The following is a 15,291-nucleotide window of genomic DNA, read 5'->3' as shown; positions in this document are numbered from 1 at the left end:
TTATTTTTGATTTTGATGAACAGAAGCTCTTATTTTTTAAAAGATTTTTAGAGAGAGCAGAAAGGAGAGGGAGAGAGACACACACATCGCTGTGAAAGTGAAAATTGATTGGCTGCCTCTTGCACATCCCCACCAGGGATAGAGCCCTCAACCCAAGCATGTGCCCTGACCAGGAATCAAACCAGCAACCCTTCTGTGCACAGGAGGATGCCCAACAAACTGAGCCACACCAGCCAGGGCAAGAATCTCTTATTTTTAATTAATCCATATTCTTTTTATAGTTAAAATTTTCATTTCCTATTGAGATTGTTAAGCTATTCTTTTTCATTACCTTCTAAAGGCATTAGTGTTTTACCTTTCCCATTCAGGTTTGGAATTTAGCTGAAATTGAGGTTTGTTAGTATATGTAGTGTGAGGTTGGTGTCCGATGTCACTTTTTCCATATGAATATCCAATTGTCCAGGCATCAGTTATTGAGAGACGTCTCTGTCCTATCCTTTTGCAGTGCCAACCTTGTTACAACTCAGTTTCCATTATGCTTGAGTCTGTGATAGAGCTACTTGGCCTCTTCAAGGCCATGATTCATGTTTCTGCTGCTGCACCATTATCACATTGTCTTAAACATAAGAATTTTATACCAAGTTTGATACCTGCAGGTATTCCTTCTTGTTCTCCTTTGAGGTTCTCTTGGCCCTCTACATTATATATCCACAAACTTTTATAGTTAGTGGGTGTGTTGATCCAAATAGCCAAACTTGCCATAGTGAAAGTGGTACCTTCTGAGTAGAGCATTTTTAAGTACTTGGATATGTAACAGCAATTGGCACCCTGGAAAAAGTTATACCAGTGTGTACTCCCACAGCAGGTTAAAAGTAAATTTGTAATAGAATACAACTATACTATATATGTTTTGTGATTTTAATTTGGGTGATGATATATTGTTTACCTCATCCTCTAGTGAGAAGGCTAAAAAGGGCTAATTCCAAAGTAACCCTGATATTTGGGGGGTTGGGGAGTATTAATCTGAATTCATGCCAACCAGCCCAGTGTACATTCTTGATAACCTATAATTAAGTCATTACTTTGTTCCCAGAAACTGGTCTTGCAGAACCTGTTACAGATGTCATAAAACTGTGAACAGCCCACTGCCCTGGAAGGGTGGTTATTAATGCTAGTGCCAGGGCAAACTATCAGATATGGCCTGGAGACCCCCAACAGCTAGGGGCCTTCTTGCAAGGCCTGTGAAAAGGACCGGAAGCATAATCCATATTTGTGGGACAAAGACCTCAGGGAGATATAAAAGAGAAGCCCCCTGCATGTTACTTTACTCAGATTTGAAACGTTATTCCCTGAGTCCGCTGGTGTAAATAAACAGTGTCACTCCTTTTCTCTAAAGTGTCGCTTGGTTTTTCTGTGGTCTTCTGCAACAACTGGTTTCCAAACTGAGAAGCCAACCGCACTTGGCCTTTATGGCCTCTGGTGAGTGGACAGGGCTTGGGGCCTGTGGCACGGGATAGGCCTCTGGAAGGCACGCCCTGCTGATTTTAGCAGAATTGAACTGCGGGCTCCTGGACCTCAGCTGAGGACCTGGCCGGCATCTGGAGAAAGTGGACAGACACTTCTGGACCTGTCAACAGAATCAGTAAGGTAGGGGCCCCCATCAGTCAGGCCCACTCCAAGTGAGTGAAAGGGGTAGCTTGATCACCTTCCCGGAAGTCATAGGGCTTTGTCAGGTAAATTAGTCAGGAATCGGGGGGACTGTTTTTTTAAAACTCTAAGTGAATGTCTGGTGAAAGTGTGTGAGTATGGAGGGAGAGGGCCTGCCCTCTCCTATCCTTTGTGTGGCTCTACGACCTTGGTTATGGAGTCTGAGTGGGCCCCAACCTGCGGTTCTGTGATTTGTTGTAAGGCATAGCAGTGGCTCACCCCCACATGGAGGTGACCAGGCCTTGGGTTTATACGGGTGCACCTTAGCTAAGACAAATATAAGCTCCCAAGGGATGAGGCCAGGCAGTCATCTGAGTGAGGATCTGTGAAAACAGGTCACCCCCTCCCTTGTCTGTCTTGTGCCATCGATCATCATGAGGTCGGGACAGAGTAAACCCACTATTCTCAATTACATGTTGAAAAATTTTAAAAAGGGTTTCAATGGAGACTATGGTATTAAAATGATCCCCAAAACACTGAAGAAATTTTGTGAATTAGAATAGCCAGCTTTCAGGGTTGGCTGGCCCTCGGAAGGCTCTTTAGATGAAGGACTGGTCAGGGCGGTCTGGAATGTAGTCATAAAGGACCCCAGACACCCAGATCAGTCTCCTTACATAGACAGCTGGTTAGAAATTGCTCACACCTTGCCACCTTGGGTCAGGTTCTGCATGTGTAAGAAGGAACAGAGTAAGGTTTTAGTAGCAGCAGAAAAGAAGCATGCAGGACAGGAGGAAGCATAAGAGAAGCAGGCAGGAGAAATGAAACAGGTCTCTCAGAAGGGAACCCAACCCCCTGTTCTGCCAGGATCCCCTGAGGAAGTCCCACCAGTTTTACCACCTCCATATATGCCACAGGCAGCACCAAGTGCTCCCCCCGCTAGTCTTGAAGGTCCGGAAAGTCTGGAAACACCACAAGTCTCTCCTCAACCGGGCTCTCCAGAGCCAGTTGGGCAGTGCTTGCATTCAGCCGATCAAGGGCCCAAGCCACAACAAGCATGTCACATGCCTCTCAGGGAGATTCAGGGTGCCAAGTACTTGGCAAAGATGGAACCTTGCAGGAGAATGGGCCAGTCTATATTATCAGCTCTTTACCATAAGTGACATCTTGAATTGGAAACATCACACCCCAGTTTATTCTGAAAAACCTTAGGCCATGGTAGACCTCCTAGAAACGATCTTCCAGACCCAGAAGCCCACCTGGGTGGACTGCAAGCAGCTTCTTTCACGTTCTTTAACACTGAGGAGCACATGAGAGTAGTAACAGCGGCTCAGAGGTGGCTCCAGACAGAGGCCCTTGCAGGATATTAGATATAGACAGATGGGCCAGGAAGACCTTCCCAGATGAGGAACCCGATTGGAACCGGAACTCAGAAGATGGAAGGACCAGGCTAGAAAGATATCTTCTTCTGCCAAGAAGCCCACTAATATGGCTAAAATCTCGAAGGCCTTCCAGAAGCCTGATGAAAGTCCAGCAGCTTTCTATGAGATACTATGAGGCATACCGGATCTACACGCCCTTTAAACCTGAGGCCCTGGAAAATATAATAGCAGCAGCTTTTAGAGGCTTAGGCTCCCAGACAGATCAGAAAAGGAAGCAAGAATACATATCAGGGGGAAAAGGAAGAGGAGCCTGAGACAAGACCAGTGTGCCTATTGTAAGGAAACAGGACACTGTAAGAATGAATGTCCCAAATAGCAAAGTAAGAAAACTGGGCCCCCTTTTTTGCCCAGTCGCTATCAACCAGAGCCACCTGAAGCAGATCTCATTGGGCTAGCAATGACTGATTCCGACTAGCACAGACCGGCCTCTTTTCAGGTAGGCCCCCACGAGCCCATGGTCATAATGAGAGTTGGGGGCCAGACTGTGGACTTTATGGTTGATAGGGGAGCTGAGCACTCAGTAGTCACACAGAAAGTAGTGCCTCTCTCAGGAAAGGAGGTCGCCATTATTGGAGCTACTGGGGACCAAACCCGTAGACCATTCTGCCGCCCTCGCCGATGCCAACCTGGTGGCCATCAAGTAATTCATGAATTCCTGTACTTGCCAGACTGTCCAGTGCCTCTAATGGGTAGAGATCTTTTAGCCGAAATGGGGGCAGAAATCACTTTTGCTCCAGATGGCTCAGCACAGCTTCGCCTAAGTGAGGAGACCTCCCCAATGATCCTGTCCCTAGCAGTGCCAAGGGAGGAGGAATGAAGATTTTATACTCCCCAGTCAAAGGCCTCACCATTACAATCTGAATTATAGAAAGAATTTCTGCTGGTCTGGGCGGAAGGGAATCCTCCAGGCCTGGCTAAGGACCACGCCCTGGTGCTATTTGACTTAAAGCCTGGGGCACAACCTGTTAAAATCCACCAATATCCAATTCCAAGGGATGCGGAGGCTAGCAGGCAGTATGTGTCATCCCAGTGCCTTGCACTTGGCGGCAGATTTGGGGAATTCCTGGGAGTGGCAGGATTCTGTTGAATTTGGATCCCAGGGTTTTCAGACCTGGCTAAACCTCTCTATGAAGCTTTAAAAGGAGAAGAGAAGGCACCCATCAACTGGGGTCCTGAGCAGGAGAAAGCCCCATAAGGGCAAAGCTCAATGAGGCTTCAGCACTAGGGCTATCAGATATGACTTGAGATTTTAATCCTTTTGTTCACGAGAACAGTTAGGTAGCCCTAGGACAGCGGTTCTCAACCTGTGGGTCGCCAACCTGTGGGTCGCGACACTTTGGGGGTCAAATGATCCTTTCACTGGGGTCGCCTAACACCATCGGAAAACACATACAGCGGTTCTCAACCTGTGGGTCGCAACCCCTTTGGGGGTCGAACCACCCTTTCACAGGGGTTGCCTAAGATCATCGGAAAACACATATATAATTACATATTGTTTTTGTGATTAATCACTATGCTTTAATTATGTTCAATTTGTAACAATGAAAATACATCCTGCATATCAGATATTTACATTATGATTCATAACAGTAGCAAAATTACAGTTATGAAGTAGCAACGAAAATAATTTTATGGTTGGGGTCACCACAACATGAGGAACTGTATTAAAGGGTCGCAGCAGTACGAAGGTTGAGAACCACTGCCCTAGGAGTTCTAACCCAGGAGTTTGGACCCTGACAAAGACTTATCTCTCTAAGTAGATTGAGCTGGTTGCCTCTGGGTGGCCCCCATGTCTCAGGGCCCTTGCAGCCATGGCATTGCTAGTCAAGGAAGCGGATAAGCTTACCTTAGGACAAAATTTAAATGTAAAAGTACCTCATGCTGTTGTCATCCTGATGGAAGCAAGAGGGGGCTCTTGATGGCCGGAGGAAAAGGAATCAAAAATCAGAATGAGATTTTAAAGTTACTAGAAGCAGTCTGGGAGCCCAAGGAAATAGCCGTCATGCATTGCAAAGGTCACCAGAAAGGGAAAGACTCAGCATCAGAGGGAAACCAACGCGCTGACACCACAGCCAAGCTGGCTGCTAAAGAGCAAGTGGCACCGTCACAGATCATGTTGGCCCCCGATTTACCTGAACCTCCAACATACACTCCTCAGGAGGAGGAATGGGCCCAGCAAGAAGAGGGCAAGAGAACGAAGGAAGGCTAGTGGATACTCCCAGATCATGGGTTCTATGTCCCAGAACAGTTAGCCCATAAAGCAGTCCTCCAGCAGCATGAACTTATTCATTTAGGAAAGACTGCTCTAGAATCTTTGTTAGGCAGGTACTACCTAATTGCCCATTTTCCCACCTTGTGTGCCTCAGTCTCTAAATGTTGCCTCCTCTGTGCTCAGAACAATGCTAAACAAGGTCTTGTGGGACTGATAGGAGTTCAGCACTGTGGGCAAGCTCCCTTTGAAGACTTAGAAGTAGATTTTACAGAAATAGGGCCTAGCAGAGGAAATAAATACCTGCTAGTCTTTATTTGACCTTTTCAGGCTGGGTTAAGGCATATTCCACTCGCACGGAAAAGGGAAAAGGCAAGAGAGGTCACTAAGGCATTGCTGAGTTGAAGGATATAATTCCACAGTATGGAATGCCTCTGACCATAGGGTTCGATATTGGCCCAGCCTTTGTAGCAGAAGTAGTACAACAGGTAGCCAAGGCTTTAGGAATTAAATGGAAACTACATACAGCTTATAGGCCTCCAAGTTCAGGGAAAGTGGAGTGCATGAACTGGACTTTCAAGCAGGCTATGGCTAAGCCATGCCAAGAGACAACCTTACCCTGGACAGATATCTTGCCTCTTGTACTCCTGCGGGTACACTGTGCCCCGAGGGCCAGGGTAAATTTCTCTCCCTTTGAAATTCCATATGGTAGACCCCTTCCCTTAATTCAGCCACAGGGAGATTTGGGGGAAATAGGAAACTTAGAAATCCAGAAACAACTATAAGGACTTGGAAAAACTGTCTTTGAGGTCCACAGAAGGGTTATTGAACGATTACCCATCTCCCTAGGAATGGCTGTACACCTTTATAAACCTGCAGATCAGGTTTGGATAAAAGACTAGAAAAAGGAGCCCCTCAAGCCTACCTGGAAGGGACACTATCCAGTCATATTAATCACCCCCACAGCTCTCAAGGTTGCAGGACTGAACACCTGGATCCACCACTTCTGGTTGAAGGCAGCCCACCAGCCGAGTGATGCCCAGCCTGAGTGGAAGGTAATCTATGACCAGAAACACCCCCTGGGGATCACCCTCAAGAGGACAGCAGACCTGGCTCATCAACCTGCTCCAAAGAATTCAGAAACACCGTGTTGAATTCTTCCTTACGCTAATCTTTCTTATCTCCTCCTAAAGGTAATATGCTCTGGTATTTCTGGATAATCATTGGTTTTATCTTTCTAATAATTCTTATTTTGACTTTTTATGAGTGCCGCCAGAACCCGAGACTAGTACTGGGAGAAGGACTCATCTACTCTTGCTGGGACACAGAAGCACCATAAAATTACTGCTTCCCACATAGCAAGGAAACAAAGGCCTCATCATGAATTGTTGGACTACACCTTGTCATGCCATCCTTGGCTACATCTGCCTTGCAGGAATAGTCATAATACTACTCTTTGTCCTAGCGGTTCACTGTTGTGGACCCCCAGTGAACAGAAATATAGGGAATAACATGCTCCCACTAATAATATTAACTGGCACATACTTGCCTCCCATTAGGGCCATGGCCAAGTGTCCTTGCTTAGAAACTCGCTACCCAAATATGTTAGACTGGGTAGTCTATGGGAAAACCCCATCAAGCCAGATTTTTGTTAGTTATACTTATCAGCCTGCGGCATGTTAGGACTCTGCTACCAAATGCACATGGGGGGAGGGGAAATTGTCTGGAAAAAATAATAGGACCTGTCACAGCCAATGTGCAGGTAAGTAATGTTGCTCCTATTTGTTTCAGCAGTACCCAGGGCCAACATCCAACAGGTCGCCTGCCAGATGAACCATGCAACTCTACCCTCAAGGCTGAAAACACCGCCTACTCCGGGTGCCCCCCAGCAGGAACATTCTATGTGTGTGGGATTGCTGCTTACCTCTGCCTGCCTGCAAACTGTTATTTAATATAAGCTGTCTTCGGATAAAACCAGTTGAACATGACCTATCTTCAGATGGTCCTACAAACCAGAAGAATTCCCTGCAAACCCTTCCAAGAGGAAGAAATAGGATGCTAACCCCTTGGCCATTACCCCTTTTCAGCTATAAGCAGTTAAGAGCAGTTGTCGTCCATGTTCACCATAACATCCCATAGTGGTTGTACCACAGGCTAAGAGAAGCTTGTGGGACAAGGGCAGGGGGAGGGGGGATGAGAGGGCTAAAGAGGGCTAATTTCAATGTAACCTTGATATTTGGGGGATGAGCCGGGGGGGGGGGGGGGTTACTAATCTGAATCCATGCCAGCGAGCCCAGTGTACATTCTTGATAACCTATAATTAAGTCATTACTTCGTTCCCAGAAACTGGTCTTGCAGAACCTGTTACAGATGTCATAAAACTGTGAACAGTGCACTGCTCCGGAGAGAGGGTTATTAACGCTGGTGCCAGGGCAAACCATCAGATATGGCCTGGAGACCCCAACACCTGGGGGCCTTCTTGCAAGGCCTGTGAAAAGGACCGGAAGCATAATCCATATTTGTGGGATAAAGACCTCAGGGAGATATAAAAGAGAAGCCCCCTGCATGTTACTTTACTCAGATTTGGAAAGTTATTCCTTGAGTCCGCTGGTGTAAATAAACAGTGTTACTCCTTTTCTCTAAAGCATTGCTGGGTTTTTCTGTGGTCTTCTGCAGCACTAGTAGCTGCTTAAAAAGTATGAGTTTAATATATGAATCTTTGGATAAATAGAAAAGCGAAGTGCAGTGGCAAGCAAAATGTACTTTCCCTTATTATTGTAACTGCATGTGTGGTACCTCTATGCCCTGAAGTTTTAAAATAACTGATTATATAATATTCTGAAAAGAAGGCCTAGATATTCTCAACAGAAAAATGAGCTGTTTCTAAACTACAAACCTTAACAGCAAAAGCAAACTGTATATATAGTTTACAGAAGCATTTCAAAGGAATTATTAGATTTTAGGTGCCTGAAGTTTGCTAACAACTTTTGCAATGCTCATGAACGAGGAATAGAAATATTTACCTTTAAATTAATAAGAAAATAGCATGAAGAATTGTTCATTGAGCTGGAGCCAGAGGTGCAGGTTGAGAGAAACTGCTTTAGGCTGCACAGGTAAACACCCAAATGTTCAGGAGCAGGGAAGCTGGAGGTTACTACTACACATACAATTCTAAACCAAATCGGAATGTACACAGTGACCAGTGGCTCATGACCTAACATAAATGAAAGTGGTGATATGGCACACAAGATGGAAAGGATAATAAACAAACAAGCAAACTCCACTTCAACCTCTGTGAATCAGCATTCTGACCACAATCATATCATAGGCAAATCAGGTGCTCGCTACTGGAATCCTGCAATTGGAACACACCACACAGGGGAAGGAGTTCATAGGGTAGAATTTGTATTGTACTAGGGAGATACTGAACTGAACCACTAAAGGTTAATGAAGTAGTTAAACCGAGGAATGTTGTAAAATCAATTTCATATCTAGGATGCTTGTACATTCCTTCCTTCATTCACTCAACAAATATTTGTTCAGTGCAATCCACATGCAAACTCTTCTGCAAAGTTCTAAAGCAGTTTTAAAGATGTACATGATAGTATTTGTGGGGGCCCTGTCAAGACTGTGCTGGATGTTAAAGGCCCATTTGCCATAGCATAAGTGAAGGCAATGACTCAGCATTATCAGTATATGCATTGTGCAGGTGCACTACTCCTATACAACCCACCAGTTTTGTGTAACACTGATGTCACTAATTGTCAAAAAGCATCTTTTGTTTGAGCCAGTATAAAAGGTACTACTGAACAGCTGGGGGCTGACTACTTGTTTGAAAGAAAGAATGTCCCATCTACCTGAGGCTGCTCATATCTTCTTCCAATTCCTGGCATCCAAGGAGGTCCCCTCCCTAGGAAAGGAGCTCAGACCAACAACTGGTATAGTCCACAGGATGATCATAGGGTAAATACCCCCATCTGCCCCACTGGAGGACATGTGGCCTCCGACCAGGCTATGATATATGGCAGCGATAGTCCTGATGACTTGGACTCTAACAGAGGATTGGGAGCAGGTCAAGGTAACGCTGGTGGCATTGAAGAAGACATTGTTGTCCCTGATGGACCAGATCCCCAAAGACCAACAGAAGGCAGTTGGAAAGAACTCAGAGAATTAGGAAAACAAAGCCAGCAGAGGCCAGGGGAGCCAATTCTGGCATGGCTCCTAAGGTTGTGGGAGGACAGTGCAGATAGCTTGCAGCTGTCTCCACCCCCAAAATGGAAAAGTTGGCCTCCATAATGACACATTCCTCCTTGCGACAACGACTACAGTTCAGTCACTGTTTGGGAGCTGGACAGGGAGACCATTTCCTGATAGGTGGGTTCATAGCGGTGTCTGGAAGCAGGATGTAGGAGAATTGCCAGAAGTCATGAGTAAATGGACTATGTATATGCATTTAGTGCAAGTAATTTGGGAAATGGGCATGAGACAAGCCATGTTTAATTTGAATACTTGAGGTCTTGATGATGAGTGTTTTACAATGTGCGTGAAAGACTTGATTCTTGCTGTAGCCCTCCCCTTCTCCTTCCCGCCCCCAGCAGCCTTCCGCTTGCTGGTAGCCATTTTGACCTCTTTTGTAGACCATCATATACATGAAGTTACTACGGGCATGGCTGGCTTAGGTAACATGGAAATCAAAGGGCAAGAGAAGGGAGTGGTGAGACCGGTGACTGTACAGAAACCTAAGGTACATAAGTCAGTGCCTAAGACAGCAAGCCCAGGATCCATGAAAGCGGCAGGGACAGAGCCTGTGAAAGTTTCCTGTATGCAAATGTGGATAGACCTGCAGGCAGCAGGGGTTAAGAAAGAGAAAATAGATCAGCAGCTCAATGACGTGCTGTTCCCCCTCTGGAGGCAATTACTGGTAGAACAGCGATTCCAGAAGCTACCGAAGAAAGGTAGTTCCCCTAGACCAGTATGCCTCCAGGACTATTTAGGCTCCTCTGGAGAGGAGGAGTTTGATCTCTAAGACTGAGGAACAGGCCGAGGCACCCGGTTAGGGGGGACCCCAGAGGACCAGAGGCCACATGTTAAACTCACTATTTATTGGTCCCCCACAACATGCATGCAATGTGTGTTGGTGTTGGTAGATACTGTTGTGGACTGTAGTTTGCTCTATGGTAACGTGGACAGATATATGGCCCGGTGAACCATATAGATGGGTATAGAGGGAGAACTGTCCATGTATGGCAGGCAACTTTAATGCTGGGCATTGGCCACTTATCCCTGAAGGCTTATACAGTTTATATTCCCCTCATACCGGTACATCTTGGGAATAGATATACTGAAAGGGTTAACGATGGCAATAACCCAGAGTTAATTTCACTTGAGGGTGCATGTAGTGAAGCCCATCACTAAGGGGCACCTGTATCACCTGACCATACAATTGCTTAACCCAGGGGTGAGCAAACTTTTTGACTTGAGGGCCACAATGGGTTCTTAAACTGGACCGGAGGGCCGGAACAAAAGCATGGATGGAGTGTTTGTGTGAACTAATATAAATTCAAAGTAAACATCATTACATGAAAGGGTATGGCCTTTTTTGTTTTTTAGTTTTATTCATTTCAAACGGGCCGGATCCAGCCCGCGGGCCGTAGTTTGCCCACAGCTGGAACCTCTGCCCCGTGGTATAGGTAGGGCAGTATCGCCTCCCAGGGGGCCATAAAGAGATTAGACAAATGATAATGCAGCTGGAAAAGGTGAAGGTGATCCAGTCCACACACAGCCCCTAAAATTCCCTGGTATGGCTGGTAAAGAAGCCTAATGGCACCTAGTGGATAACCGTGGATTACAGGGACCTGAATAAGGTGACTCCCCCACTACATTCTGTGGTTCTGGCTTACACCGATGTTGAGGCGATACCACTATGTAGTGGACTTAGCTAATGCCTTCTTCTCCATAGACATTGTCCCAGAGAGTCAAGAACAGTTTGCTTTTATGTAGGAAGGTTAACAGTAGACTTTCCTTGTCCTTCCTCAAGGCTATTTGCATAGTCCCACCATTTGTCATGGTTTGGTGGCCACCTGGGGCAAGCCTCCCATGGTGACAATATTCCATTATCCTATATAATAAAAGCCTGGGTGGCATCATGCGTGATGTCATCACAATATGGCTGCCACAATATGGCCACCCTCACGTCGTCACAAGGTGGCTGCCACAAAGATGGTCATCACAAGATGGCTACCACAAGATGGCTGGCAAGGGAGGGCAGTTGGGGGTGATCAGGCCAGCAGGGGAGCAGTTAGGCATCAATCAGGCTGGCAGGGGAGCGGTTAGGGGGTGATCAGGCTGGCAGGCAGAAGTGGTTAGGGGCAATCAGGCAGGCAGGCAGGCAGGTGAGCAGTTAGGAGCCAGCAGTCCCGGATTGTGAGAGGGATATCTGACTGCTGGGTTAGGCCCGATCCCTGTGGGCCTAAACTGGCAGTCAGACATCCCCCAAAGGGTCCCAGATTAGAGAGGGTGTAGGCCGGGCTGAGGGACGCCCCCCTACCCCCCAACCCATGCACGAATTTCATGCACAGGGCCTCTAGTATGAATGATATGCTAACCTCTGATTCTCTTGCAGATTTGAATGCAGCTGCTAGTAGTCTATGGCAGGCTTTGGACTCATGGGGTTAGGAGTCATCGACTACAAGGTCCAGGAGCCTGGCTTATCTACCAAATTCTTAGTAATTACCTGGTCTGGTGAGACCAAGGTGATCTCTGAAGTGGTCATTGATAAGGTACAGGCTTATCCCTGACCCACAATGCCATTTATAGCTTGAAACAGTTGCAGACCTTTGTTGATCTTTTGGGGGCATTGGCGAGTGTTTATTCCTCACCTGGTGCAGTTGTTATGGCCATTGTATCAGTTGTCTTGGAAGGGGACAACATAAGACTAGACCCCAGAAGTAGAGGAGGCCTTTATAGCTGCCAAGAGGGCAGTTGCCCAAGCCCAAAACCTACAGGTTGTAGACCCAACACAACCATGCCAGTTGGACATAACTGTTACTCCTTCGGGATTTGGTTGGGGTCTGTAGCAACAGTATGCGTGGAGAAGGGTACTCATTGGGTTTTGGTCCCAATTGTAGAAAAGAGTTAAGAGCTGATACTCTTTCATTGAGAAACAGTTGGCAGCCACATATGCTGCCTGTAAAGCTATTATGGCACAAAGTAAAGTGCTTGCAAAGACAGCTTACCCTATAACCAGTTGGCTTAGGTCCTAGGTAACCACGCCCAAATCAGGAGGGGCATAAACCTCAACTTCAGCATGAAAAATGGACCTTGAAAGGACTGACTCCATCCTGTCCCTTTGCTTTCTATCTGAACCATAGGCACTCCATTTTATTCCCATAAATTTTGTAAGAATTGCCTTTTAAAGTTTTCCTATGAGCACAGATGGTCCTTTGTTCTGTTAATTCCTGGATGTAACTGATCCAGGTAAGTAACTATGCCATTTCTAGTTTCTGTAAGCACACTTGCTTGAATAACGGGAAAATAAGACATTTTTGGAAATGGGGGGGGAGGAGTAGGGCTGGAATCTGAGCCTGTGATGGTAATCTAATGTATATTCTTATCCGCCTATGATCTAGTCCAGTGATGGCGAACCTTTTGAGCTCGGCGTGTCAGCATTTTGAAAACCCTAACTTAACTCTGGTGCAGTGTCACATATAGAAATTTTTTGATATTTGCAACCATAGTAAAACAAAGACTTATATTTTTGATATTTATTTTATATATTTAAATGCCATTTAACAAAGAAAAATCAACCAAAAAAATGAGTTCATAGGTTCGCCATCACTGGTCTAGTCACTGCTCTCTCTCTCTCTCTTTTTTTTTTTCACTGTTCCCTCTTAATTGTCTGTCTTGCAGGACCTGTTTAGTTAAGCACTGTTCCCATTTTGGAAAGGCCATAAACCATACAACCCCCAGATGGAGTTGTCAGGGCTGGCGCCAGGCCATGCCTTGAGATATGGTCTTACTGCACCCATCCCAGAGTTTTTTTTCTCTTTTTGCCTTTATAAACTTATCCTTAATGCCATTTCAGGGCCACAAGTTTTGGAGAGGCATAAGCTTTTCACAGCTGCTGGCTTTTGAAATAGACTTCAAATTCAACCCTCTGACTGTGGCATCTCCTGTTTGACTCGCTGAATTCCAATATAACAAGCAAAGTGGGGGGCCTATCTAGAACAGCGGGCAGATGGAAGTACCAGCCCTCTGTCACAAGAGTTACAATCCCTGTTGGGACCTATAATTTAAGAGACCCTATCAAGGGATGAAGCTCCTATGGAGGAGCTACTCCCTCATCCATTCTGAGAGGGCTCACCACCCCTCTTGGATACCAAATAGTATACAGATGATTCTAGTAAGGGGAACCCTGCTACATAGATGGCAGTGGCTATCCATTTGAATACTGACAAACTGTAGTTTGTTTCTGTTACTGGGCAAAGTAGCCAATAGTCTGAATTATGAGTAGTCCAGATAGTTTTGACAAAAGAGTGTGGCCCTTTGGTTATTAGAACAGACAACTGGGCTGTCTTTAGAGGCTTAACTTTGTAGTTGCCACAATGGCACAAACAGTAGTAGATAATTAGGACATCATCCCATGTGTGGATAGAAAATGTAGAAGGATATGTAGGAGCTAAGGAATACTAAAGAGGCAACAATATATCATTTGAGTGGCCATCAACTGCTGTTAGCCCTTAGAAATAATAAGGCAGATGCCTTGGCAAGGGTCCCCCAAAGATCAGGCTTGGTAGCTCCATCAGAAATTGGGGCATGTGGGATCATGGACAATAATAAAGGTAGCTGAATGTTAGAACTTGGCCCTGTCTACAGGAGAAACCCTCATCATAGTATGAGGTTGTCCCTGCTGGACTCACGAACACTCCCATCCATATGGTCTCCAGGGGAAAAAGGGCCATGTCCTCAGAGGATTGGAACATTGGCAGATAGATTTTATTAGGTCTCTTCTTATAGATCAGGGTTTTAAGTATGTCCTTATGGATATAGATACTGCCACTGGCTTATCCTACAGGGGAGGCCATCCAATGGACAGCTGTCCAAGGATTAGAACACTTGGGGGCCACCTATGGGTGACCCCATAGCATAGCAAGTGATAATGGGACCTATTTCACAGGGAAGGAGGTACAAAGCTGAGCCAAGGACCAGAACATAGCTTGGCAGTTCCACGTTCCATATCATTCCCAAACTACTAGGATAATTGAATGATATAATGGCCTGTTAAAAGACAAGCTCTGCCTAGGGGTAGACCTGTATAGCCTAAAAGGTTGGGCTAGAATTGGATACGACTGTCAGATTGATGAATAAACAGCCCAGGAAAAATGGATGCTTCCCCCTTAGATTTAATGATGCGAAGGTATCCTCAGACACTACATATACAGATGAAAACAACAGATGAACTGCTGCGACCTTAAGTATACTCATCTAGAACCTTGCTGCTGCCCACACCTTCCCCCTTGGCAGAGGGGGAACAAGGAGTGTGGACATGGCCATGGTCTGTTACTATTCCCACAGGGAAGTAGGTATGATTATCAGTAACAGTTGCACCCCTTGATCCAACCCTGGCCAATAACAATACTGGTCATAACATGTTACAGTTTATTTTATTTATTTATTTTTTATTTTTTATTTATTGATTTTCTACAGAGAGGAAGGGAGAGGAATAGAGAGTTAGAAACATCGATGAGAGAGAGACACCGATCAGCTGCCTCCTGCACACTCCCCACTGGGGATGTGCCCGCAACCAAGGCACATGCCAGAATCAAACCCAGGACCCTTGAGTCCGCAGGCCGACGCTCTATCCACTGAGCCAAACCGGTCAGGGCTTGATATCTTTTTATATTAAAAATGAAATAAAGAAAACAAAATCAACTTTCCAACTGAAAATTCTATACCCAATGAAAATATTCATCACAAATAAAATAAAAAAAAATTTCA

The sequence above is a fragment of the Myotis davidii genome, unplaced genomic scaffold (assembly GCF_000327345.1).
Source record: "Myotis davidii unplaced genomic scaffold, ASM32734v1 scaffold1051, whole genome shotgun sequence".
Lineage (NCBI taxonomy): Eukaryota > Metazoa > Chordata > Mammalia > Chiroptera > Vespertilionidae > Myotis > Myotis davidii.
This window is presented reverse-complemented; position numbering follows the sequence as displayed.